The sequence below is a fragment of the Coptis chinensis genome, chromosome 5 (assembly GCF_015680905.1).
Source record: "Coptis chinensis isolate HL-2020 chromosome 5, ASM1568090v1, whole genome shotgun sequence".
In the NCBI taxonomy this organism is placed as follows: Eukaryota; Viridiplantae; Streptophyta; class Magnoliopsida; order Ranunculales; family Ranunculaceae; genus Coptis; species Coptis chinensis.
Genome location: NC_141460.1, coordinates 73,672,000 through 73,684,616, shown reverse-complemented (window position 1 = coordinate 73,684,616; position 12,617 = coordinate 73,672,000). Strand labels below are relative to the sequence as shown.

At 38.5% G+C, this 12,617-nt stretch overlaps 1 pseudogene; it reads left to right on the top strand.

The window, feature by feature from the left end:
- Positions 1-1,335: 1,335 nt before the first annotated feature.
- Positions 1,336-2,500, top strand: LOC147498819 (pollen receptor-like kinase 3 pseudogene; annotated as a pseudogene).
- Positions 2,501-12,617: the final 10,117 nt, after the last annotated feature.

Here is a 12,617-nt window from a genome sequence, read left to right as displayed (position 1 = left end):
ACCAACTGTCCTGTCTTTTCACATCCCGAAAAAATGGGGCGGCACGTTTTCTTCTCCGCAACTTCTCAGATCCTGTCACGTGCTGAACACACGTCAAACGTTCGCACCCACCAGCTCACATGGTTAACACGAGCCATTCCTCACAGGTCGTTGGAGAGTTCCACCTCTAACATACTCCACGCGCGACTACCGATCTCTCTCAGCAGGTCGTTTTCACAACCTACTGAGAGGGGGCTGTGTAGGGGAGTGATATTCTCTATCCAGCACGCGCCTAGCATGGCGGGAATGGCACATCGACCTATGGGTCCAGGTCGCATCCATGAGCTAGTAGAACGCTACAGACAGATCGCAGTATCACGCGAACTACGCTAGGAAGTGACACATATCCCCTATCCAGAAGCAATCATGACTAAAGGTGTACTTGCACATATCTTGGCCGTCAGCCACTAGTCACGGCCGCAAGCTACTTGTACAGACTGCCACTCCACATCATTACAACAGACTTATGAGGACAGTTCTCACGTGCTATCCTAATCTCCACCCTTCATTTGGGACATCCTTTACACGTGGTGAGCAAGGATACACTCTCAATCTCTATAAATACCTCTCCTATGAACTACGCCAGACCTGATTCTACTCTCCCCCATACAACCCAGAGTAAGATACGTAGGTAGTTTGCTCTCAAGTCGAACTCGGTCTCACCCAATAACCTATTCTAGTCCCCCAGTGACTGTTTGTAAGGGAAAACCAAACCACACCTTTACACCACACACATATATCTCATATCTCGGCGCGCACACACACATCTCAGAGCACACACACAGGTATCGAGGCACACACACACATCTCGGATTCGGATCAACGGCGAGATAACACGGTTACAGAGATGCTCTCTGTACCCGGTTGTAGAGATCTCGAGTCCATATCAAAGACCATTAATACTGAGTAGGTGAGAATGCTCCCAGTGACCCACGTCAGTCCCTTTTTTTTCTCTGAGACTGACACATTAGATTTTTCATAAAAAAAATGAATTCTACGCCCTTTTTTGCCGATTTCAATTATTCGGGGGTAACCCAAAATAGATAAAAACCTCTTTCTATATTCTCTTTTAAATTCTACAAAACACTTCCAACTCTGCAAAAAAAAAAATCTCTTCAAACCTCTTTCTTATTCTTCTCTTTTTCCAAAATTAAACTAAGAAATTATCAAAATCTTTGGAACTAATTTGGGAAGAGGAACAGGTGCTACCATGTTACAACTGCGTTACCAGTCCTCTCAGAGAAAGGCAATCATGAAAACACAAAAGAGAAGAAGTATGGTATTCGATTAGGCGACATGGGTCTCTCTGGCAGTATTGATATCGTCACGTTACAGGATATAGGCGGTCTTAGGAGTATCAGTTTCATGAATAATAGTTTCACAGGTCCGATTCCTGAATTCAATCATCTTGGCACTTTAAAGGCTTTGTATTTATCAGATAATGCGTTTTCGGGGGGAATCAAAGAGGACTACTTCTTGAAAATGGAATCATTAAAAAAGTTGTGGATGTCGGATAATAAATTTACAGGGCCAATTCCAATATCTTTAGCTTAGTTGATTTAATCTCAAGGAGTCGCATCTTGAAGGAAACTAGTTTCCGGGCCTATACCCCCACTACCGCATTGGCGTCCCTCAATTTTTCTAATAACAATTTGGAGGGCCAAATTCGAATCGGTTTATCTAAATTCAATGCAAGTTCCTTTCTAGGCAATGCTGGGCCCTTGTGGGAAACCGTTGAGTGTGGAATGTAAAGTAGTCCCACCAACGGCACCACCAGAATCAAACCTGCTACTACGAACAAGTACCTCCATCATTAAAAGATGAAGAAGTGAGTGTAACAGCCGCGAATTGTGACCTTGGTTTTAGTGATTCTTACTCTAGCCGTGGCAACAATTATTGTGGTTAAGAGAAGAAGGGAATTTGATGTGCTTGGGGACGGCGCCTCCATGAGCCAATAGAGTTGCACATGCCACCACCGGCTTCAACCCGGCAAGGAAGTTGAGTCGGCCACAATTTCCAATAGAGGTATAACATCCAGTCGAAAAGGGTCACAGAGTGGTAAGGGGGCTGGGGTTGGGGCAGGGGATCTCATCGTGGTAAATGAAAAGAGAGGTCTTTTTGGCCTGCCAGATTTGATGAAGGCTGCAGTTGAGGTGTTAGGGAATGGCAGTTTAGGATCGGCGTATAAAGCAGTGATGACAAATGGAGTAGCTGTGGTGGTGAAGAGAATTAGGAACATGAATAAACTTGGTAAAGACGGATTTGATATAGAGCTCAGACGGCTCGGGGGACTACACCACCGGAACATCTTGACACCATTGGCTTACCATTACCGAAAAGAGGAGAAACTGGTGGTCAATGAAATTAGGAGTCACTAGAAGGAGCAGACTGGTCAAAGATTTGAGCACTATCCCATGCCTCCAAGTTTGTTGCACAATAGAGGTTATGTAGGCAATTTTGACAAGGAGAACCTGTGAGTAGTTTTTGATTTTAATGATCATACATGCATGTGAACTGTATTATGTCTATTGTGTGATTTTGTAAGATTTTTCTTCGAGGGTGTTAGTTGAGGGAAATGGTGTGGTTGGATTTAGTTGGAGATTAGTGTGGTAAATGGGCTTTCTTCTGTTGTGTCTCTTGATGAATATACCAACTGCTCCTATGGTTGTAATTAGTGGTATTCAACAACTTGCCTATCTTAAGATTAAACTTGATTTCAAATGTTAAATTACAATTGTAATAATTTGTTGTGTTTCTTTGCAGGGGATATGAATTGAGGACAAATGCTGGTGGTTGTAATAGACTTCTTTGTTGGAAAAAAAACTAAACACAACAACAAAGGAAAGGTAGGTTAATCAGATATACTCTATGAATTCAAAGTTTCATTAAGAAGAAAAATACATACGTGCAATCATGATTTGATCATCTTTCTGTTTGTAGGTTAAGCCTGGCACCCCTGTTAGATTACACAAGAAAAGACACTTTTCCTGTGCTTGGACAGTGTGGGAAGCCAAGAAAGATGGATAATAAATTGAAATGATGAGAAGGGCGTAAATCCCGTAAATCAATTGTCAGATATTCTTCTTTTTACTATATAGTTATTTTTTCGTTAGCGTAAATGAGGCAGTGTTTGCGTTAGGTCAAATGCAAGATGCGGAAGTGGTTCCTGCTTTAGAAAAGGTTCTTCAGGATCTTTCTTTACACCCCATTGTCCACCACGATAAAAAGATAGTAGTGCTTATTGTTGAGGAAGGGTCAATTCATGGTCATTTCAAACAACCTAAGAGTGGTTATGTATAATTTTGGTTCATTTTAGCAATTATTCATGTTCATCATACATATTTAAAGAACCTCCAATTTTCAAGAAAATGTTAACTTACCTAATTGTGTTTGCTTTTTGGGTGATGTTCCATGGTGGTACCTTGCTTACAATAGGATGATTGGACCTTCTCGAAATAAAGAATTTAGCATGGTTGATGCAGCTATGAGGTTGCTATAAAGTTAGCAGCCAAACAAACTTTGGAATTCCCTGTTACTGAGGCAAGTACTTCCTGTATCCCATTCCTTATGCATCTCCTTGTTCTTTTCATTTGTGACTTATTATGTTGATCTCTTAGACCTCTCACTGCCATCTTAATTTGAGTCATATAATATCAGTGAGCTATGTATCTTATCATTTTAAGTAATCTTTTTAGATCTAAAATGTGGAGATTTAGTTGAAATTATATTGTGCTTAATAGTAGAGAACTATATACCTGTTTGGTTGATGACTTGATCGAGGGTTTAAATTTAAATTGATTGAAATTTGAGATAAATGGTTGGAGGGTTTAAATTTATCTTCAAAATTGTAGATTTCTTGGTTATTTAGAAAGGTCGGTACAGATGACGATAAGGGATTTCAGTGCTACTTGGCCAATGTTCAATATAAACTAAAGGATAGTGAAAAAACTATTCGAGAAGGATTTGTAAAAATTGGCAGAATTGGTAAGCCAAATATGTTCCTTCCAATTCTTAAAAAAGTATGACCTGAAGAGAAATGTCATAAATTACCAAATACATGTGGTCAAGACGATGGGATTTGGTCTCTAGGGGCCAAAATACTAAGATGTCTCTATCTAGAACCAGATCAATTTGTTGATTGGTAATAATAGATAAGTAACAATCAACAAAATGGTCTTAAGGAATCTATATTGATAACTAAGACATCCCAGCTAGGCTCATACCTCTTAGCCCACTATGTGTCATGTTCCTTAGCAAGGCAGTAAGGTAAACAATAAAGTCCCAGTTATGATTGTTTCAACATATTGGAGCTCCACTTAAAGACATTGCCTTGGGATTTCAATCCTCGAAACCAAGCACTTGTAGAAGCCCAATCAAGGAGAAATGTCTTGACATCTTGGCTGATATTTCTGAGCATGCACTGTTTCTTTGAACTTTCTTTTCTTTCAGAGTTTATTTTATATTTTTTGCTTTTTGTCTCATGATAAATGTCTAAGTGGACCTTCATATAGTGGGCAGAGACAACGAAAGAGTTCATTGCAAAGTTGGATCTTAAGACTGGCCAGAAAGTTCTTGGTGGTGGTTGCGGCATTGGTGGAGGAGACTTTTACATGCTTGACAACTTTGGTGTTATAGTTTCTTTCAATCTTGAACGTGTCATTGGATGCAAATGCTTTGTTAAATTTAATGTTACTAAATGTATGCAAATGCTTCGTTGAAGTTGATGTTGTTGATTGTATGAAAAAGACATACCCACATACAAATGTGTTAATATTTGTACCAAAGTTTTTTTTCTTAATCTTTTGTAGAAGCAGCCCATACAAAGCATTTTATACTTTATATGTTCTGTTTACTTTCTTCTTGGAGGAGGTTACTTACAAGAATGTTCACATAGAAGTAAACAAAGCAGCAGATCATCTAGGAAGGTTGGGTGTTCACAACGATGATGGATTCGCAGTATATGGCCCATATCTTGGTTGTAGTTTACTGCCTACAAAGGAAACTGATGTAAGACTGTAATTAAGAGGAAGAATATATGACATTTCACAGAGTATCATTTATGGGTCTGCCCAAGGTTGCAATAAGTTGCATTCAGTTGCGTCAGATTGTAATCAAGTTCGCATTGATTTCATCACTCTTGGCTAATCTATATTCCAAATCGTTACACATGTAAATTTGATTACAAATTAAATTAACATCAATCAACTTCATAGTAGATCATTTTAATTACATTTCATTGTTCCATGATTTAGTCGAAGTGTTAATCAACTTCATAGTAGATCATTTTAATTACATTTCATGGTTCCATGATTTAGTCGAAGTAGTCAAGTAGCTTGAAGTTTTTGGCAATGTAAACCATATGTAGGCATGCAACGTTGGTCTTAAGGAAATTGGTCATAAAGAAAGTGATTGCCAAGATGGTGGTATTGCCTATGGTTGTTGATGTGTTATTTGATTTTAAAACTTTGAAAGAGTTCTACCGGAAAGTGATGATATGCTCTTGCTCCCGCAATCTAAGACAACATGCTTCCCTATTCTTGGTTAAACCCTGAATATATGCCAACGACGTACCATTAATATAGGTTTATTTACTCATGCATGTAATCCATTATTCTTTTTGTTGGTGTTTCTTTGCATGCCAAGTGAGGACGAGATATTTTATTTTTTAATCGGAATTTTTTCATCTATACAAGTATTGTGTGTGTATAGTATTTTGATTGCAATCTCTTAAAAAAAAAGAAAAACATAAACCCTTCAAACAAAGTATGTAGTGAATTATTAGCTATAAATATGCATATATTATTTATTCAAGTGGACTTTAAGCTTTTGAGTCATTGGATATCTATGTAACAAGTCTGGCCATAGGCTGGGCCAAATGGCTAGTGTATATATATATAAACAAATTTTAAATAAGAAATGGGACTCCACAAGCAGCTACTTATACATGGAAAAAACATAGCTTCCAACACATCTTTAAATATTAAAATGGTCTCACAATACCTGTAAGAGGGTAAGTGGAATGGTTCCGATCAAATTTAAAAAATGGGTGAACTAGTGTTACCCCCACTAGATGAGCCAATTAGGATTCTCCCTGGGAAATTAGAGTCTACCCCCTAAATACACACAAAAAAAATTAGTTAACCCAATTTGACTTTTTTTTTTGTGTGTATCTAGAGGAGAGACCCTAATTTTCCGTCTAGTAGGGGGAAATCCTAATTGGCTAATCTAGTGGGGGTAATATTGGTTAACTCTTAAAAAATTGATATTTGCCCCTTTTCTCCTGTTTCCCTTGTTGGACTATTTGATATGCTCCATATATTTTCCGTGTTATACCTTTGGCCATAGTTCCACATACCTTCATTTGGCCAAGACTCCAACAAGAATTCTTTAAGAAATATATATAATGTTAGGTTCGCCACTTCAATCATGATCGTTAAACAATCTCCTAAACAAAGTAATGCAAAGTTGCAAACACTACAAACAAATGTGCATATATTAAGGGTCCGCTTGTTTCTAGTTGAAAAGAAGCAAATATGGAAAGTCTTCCAATGGAAACTTTTATTTTGTAAATTTTTTAAAACAATTCTTTGTTCAATTTTGTATGTGCTTGGTTTGAATCCATGAGTTTTGAGACGAAAAAATGGTTCGTGGTTGATCTCGTGATCTGTGAGAACGGAGAGAGAGAAAAAGAGAGGTAGCTTTAGGGTTTTTGAGTGAGAGAGTGGGGAAGAAGATAAGGGTCGGCCGAACGGTCAGTTTTGACAAAGTTTTGCTATGAGTTCTGGGAGTGCAAATATTCTTGTTTTTTTTTTGTTTTTTCAGAAAAATTTCCATAGGGACCCAGTTTATGAGTATGCCACCAAGCACTCGGAAAATTGCAAATCAATGCAAAACTTTCTAAACTTTTCACCTGCTTTACGGGCTAAACAAGCGGACCTAAGAATCGATAAGGAGATTCCATTGGGCACTCATCAAATTGGATTGGGCAACCCCTCAAAAAAAAAGAAATTTTACAAATTTGCCATATTACAAATTTGCCATAAAGCCCAAGCCCAGCAACCAATTCAACCGGTATCGCCAAAACGAACCCTCCGGTCGCTCGCTTACATTCAAACGACCGACCACCATGTCGCTCGAGTACACTCAAACGACTTGACCAAAGTCGTTTTGTTTACACTCAAACGACATGGTCGTGGTCGCTTGAGTAAAAACGTAAAACGATATGACCATGTCGCTTGAGTGAAAACAAAACGACTTCGCCAAGTCGTTTGAGTGTACACTCGGATGACATGACCATGTCGCTTGAGTGTTACTTTGAGTTTGAGTTACACTCAAACTAGATGGCCAAGTCGCTTTGAGTGTATACTCAAACGATATGGACAAGTCGCTTTGAGTGTTACTCACACTAACACTAAAACTACGTGTCCATGTCGCTTTGAGTTTACACTCAAACTACGCTGGCTATGTCGCTTGAGTGTGCACTCAAACTACGCTGCCATGTCGCTTTGAGTGTGCACTCAAACTACATGACCAAGTCGCTTGAGTATACACTCAAACGACATGGCGATCGCCAGTAGTTTGAGTATACACTCAAACGACATGGCCGCTGTGAGTTTGAGTGTACACTCAAACGACATGGCGCCAGAAGTTTGAGTGTTAGTGTGAGTAACACTCAAACGACGGGTTCATGTAGTTTGAGTATACACTCAAACGACATGGCCGAAGTAGTTTGAGTGTAGGCTCAAACGACATGGCCGCCGGCGCAGTTTGAGTGTACACTCAAACTACATGGCCGCAGAAGTTTGAGTGTACACTCAAACGACATGGCCACCAATCCATATGGCCGCAGTGAAGTTTGTGTGTTAGTGTGAGTAACACTCAAACGACTTGTCCATGTAGTTTTGAGTATACACTCAAACGACTTGGACATGTAATTTGAGTATACACTCAAACGACTTGGTCACGGTTTGAGTGTATACTCAAACGACGTGGACACGCACTCAAACGATTCCAAATGCACTCAAACGATTTCAATTGAATTAGAAAAATTGAAATCCGATTTAAAAAATTGGGTTAGAAACAACACAATTACATCAATAAAACTACATGCACTCTACACTCTTTTATCCTCTTATGACATAGTATCTTTATAACCAAGTTAAAACATGTAATCAAACATGCTACATGTAATCAAACATGTTATAAAATCTAAAATAATAATTTGTTTTATATCTAAACTTGTTATTATTATTATTTTTTCAATTGTGAATCATAAACTAGTTTGGGGTTTAGAGTTCAGAGTTCAAGGTTTAGAAATTTCGCAGTACCAACATATTTCACTTAATTATTTGAAATAATAATTTGTTTTATATCTAAATTTATTATTTTTATTTTATTTTTAAAATTGTGAATCATAAACTAGGTTGAGATTTAGGGTTTAGGGTTTAGAGTTGTTTACAAATTTTAAGTGCTAACAAATTTTACTTAATTATTCAAAATAATAATTTGTTTTATTTATAAACTTATTATTTTTTATTTTCTTTTTCAAATTTTGAATCATAAACTAGTTTGGGGGTTTGGGGTTTGGGTTTAGGGTTTAGGGTTTAGGGTTTACAAATTTCGTACCGACATAAAAAAAAATTTAATTTCAAACATATTTCACTAAATTATCCAAATCTAAAATAATAATTTGTTTTATATCTAAACTTGTTATTTTCCATTTTTTTTATTCAATTGTAAATAATAAACTAGTTTGGGGGGTTTACAAATATATTTCATTCAATTATTCGAAATATATCAAAATTTCAAATATATATAGAATACTCATTCACTCAGTTTAGATTTTAGGGTTTACATAGAATACTCAAGTTTCTCTACATACTCAAGTTTCTCTACACACTCAAGTTTCTCTAAATGGAACATGAAGATGAAGAAGAAGTATTTGAGGTAATGTTTGAGGTACAACAACAAATTAGAGAATGAGAAAATAGAAGATATGTTGAAAGTGAAGAAGTGGAACAAAATGTTGAAGGTCAAGGTGAAGAATTTGAAGATGCGACAAGTCGAGCAAATGAAATTCCTAGAAATCATCGACGACAAAATGCAAACCTAAATAATGAGGTAACACTTGATTAAAATGAATACAAAACACTTGATTGATTGAATGAATGAATGAATGGATGCAAAATGAATGAATGCAAAATCCGAGCCCAAACGACATGGGCCGGGTCGTTGGGAACACTATCAAACGACATGGGCCTGAAGTTTGAGAACACTAATGAACGACATGGCGGTGTAGTTTGAGAACACTACGTAATCGACATGGCTGGGTCGTTTTATTACACTATAGCACTACATGGCCGTGTCGTTTCATTACACTATAATCCATGGCGGCCGGTCGTTTGACTCTTGATGAAACTACATGGTCGGGTCGCTTTGAAACTAAATGCAAATTGTTTGAGACTCTTGTTTTATTCTTCTATATGTAGAATTCTTTTGCCGCTATCCGAACCGATCTTCTGCAAACTCGAATGATGTGGATTGTCAACCGATTTTAAGTGATACAACAGAAATTTTTACTACGGAAGAGGTATGATTGAGTAGGCATTGATTTCATTTTTTTTTAAAATTTTCTAAATATAATTTTATTAGTGTATTAATAATAGTTGTTGTTTTTATGTGTTTAGGTCTTTCATACACGTAGCGAGGCAATCGATTGGGCAACCGCTAGAGGAAGACAAGTTAATGTTGTTGTGGTCATTGAAAAGTCGGAGGTGCCAAAGGAAACCGAAAGTAGCAAGATTGAATTTGGCTTGCGAAAGTGCTCGGGTGTGTATCGGGTCACACAAGAAGGAAGGCTAAGAGAAGGCTAATAAGAGAAGGTCGGGAACCAAGAAATCGGATGTCCATTTAAGTTAAAAGGTATTTTCCAACGCCAAGACTATCGATAGTTGAAAATTGTCGCTCTTAATGGTGTTCACAACCATCCATTGGGCGAAGACCCTTGAAGGACATGCATTTGCTACTCGACTAACCGCTCCAGAGTTCGAGTATTTGTCGAGATGAGTAAGTGTGGAATAAAACCTAAACAAATATTGATTCCATCAAGAATAGGTATCATGATAACATCTCTAGTATATCCCAAGTCTACACCGCAAGGCGTAGGTGGAAATCGATATGAACGGTCTCACACAATTACAGATCATGCGTGAGTTGTTAGCAAAAAAAAGAACATTATTTTGAGGAGTTGAGATAGGATGAGAATACCGAGGAGATAACGGATTGTTATGGGCCCATCCGTAAGGTGTTAAGTTGGCTCGGACTTTTCCAACAGCCATGTTAGACGCTACCTACAAAACTAACGTATCGGTGGCCTTTCGCATACTTTGTTGGGGCGACTTCAACGTGGAAATCTTTCACCGTGTGTCGTGTCGCTTCACCAAAACAACAAATCGACTATGAGTGGGCCCTGCATCATTTTAGTGGCTTGCTTGGTGACATAAGTCCATCTCGCGGATCGTGTCCGACAGGGACTTAGCCCTGATGAGTGCCGCTGACAGAGTTTTTCCTAACACACACAAGCATCTATGTAGATGGCATATCGCTACGCAAGTCCTTTCAAAATGTTACGATATTTTTCCAACTACGTAACTTGTAGAGAAGGCCCAGTTCTCGGGAACACCGTGAGTCAAATCGAAGACGAGAGGTTATTTTCCAAAGATAGATGGGATGATTTGGAAAAATATTACGGTGGTTGAGTACTCCATTTTTGTTTGTTATTTCATGGAGACTTGGTTTCCTCACAGGATCGATTCGTATGTTGTTGGACTGACCCAACACATTCACTTTGGGGAGTACAACGACCAATGAATAGAGTGAAGGGTCTCATGCTCGTGAAGCGTGTACTAGGAAATGCAAACCGCCATGATTTTTGAGTATGTTTAGCTTAATCCACCCGATTCTAGAGATCCGATGTCCGAAATTAGAGCTACCTTCGAGAGAAGTATGATTGTAACTTCGACCACCACCGGATTCCTTTGTTTCGCGGAACTCGAGGCCTTGTCTCACGCAAGTGTTTAGACTTGTTATTTGAAGAAATAGATACCCGCCAGAAAAGCCGCGTTAAAGATGGAGAGATAAGGTGTTGGTGCTATTTGCATCGAGCCATGGACCGCCATGTGCTCATGAATTAATTGAGTTTGAAGAGCAAGAGCGTCCATCCCTTTGATCGCTATCGACCCTTTTGGAAAACATTGTCCGCTTCTCCCAATGTGTCGGTGGGTGTTGGTCCCGATGTTGCACCTTCATGGACTTGTTCATGAATAGGTTTGCAATGGTTTCTGAAGAAGAGCATAGGGTTATGATTAGGAAGCTTATGGAGATTGCCGCATCGAAAAGTACATGGCTAGTACCACCTTGTGAGGAAGCAAAACCAAAGGTCGGCCAAAAGGTAGCTGCAGCAGAAAAGCTTCAAACCGAGATGATAACTCTTCAAAGCGAGATCCATCTCATTTTGAACATTCTCAACGTGACCATGAAGAGTGGTCTCGTCACAAACCAAACATTACGCCCACCCAAAACACCCACACTACACCAAGAAAGAAGTCTTCTCCAAAACTACCAACCCAAAACATCCACACCACACCAACAAATAAGCCTTCCAAAACACCAAAACAACCACACCAAGAAATAAACCTTCTCCCAAAACACCAAAACAACCACACCACGAAATAAGCCTTCTCCAAAACAAATACACCACCTAAATGTGAGAGATGGCTTAGACTTTGGAAAGACGAGGGTCCTAAGGATTACGGGTTGATATTCCTGAAGAAATGCATAAATACATTGTTAGAGTCCATGACCCTCGTTGGCGATGACAACCGTGGGTTATAGAGCTTTCTCGCATTGCATTAGGAAGAAGTCAAGAAGAATGGCCACGATGAGAAGGGAGTTGTACGCGAAGAGCTTTATCGACAACCTCCCCTTTATTGTACTTTGTACAATCAAAGTGAGGTTTTTATTCGATGAAGGAAATCTACATGAAGAAGGTTACGCGACCCTTAAATAAGTGGATGAGCATGCCTTTTGGTCGATACTTATTTGCTTCAAGATTTAATGTTGTCCTTATGCATTTAGGAGCTCGTCGCTGCTTCCTTCTCATGCCACCGAAACCCAAGCAAATCCCGAGAGAGTGACCCAAGTGTTGGGTAGCACATGTTGGTGGAAATCATTTTGTCAATGTTGAACTTGTTGAAGATTGTCCGGTTCCTCCAAGAATGCCAATGGCTTAGAGCTCGATATGATATTTGCGAAAGTTGAATTTGGCCTTGACAAGAAAAGGCAATTGCAATTTATGGCATTGAACATTCCCAATTTAATATGGGAAAATGAGCTTGTTGAAGACCCAATGATACATGTTATCGACTAAGTTGTTTGTATGTTGTCGATATGATATTTTGATGTAATTTGTATTTTGATGTAATTTGGAACAAGTGTAATTTGATTTGATTTTTATGTTATCAATGTTAGGGCTTTTATTTGATTTGATTTGGAAATCGAAAAATCGACTAAGTTGATTC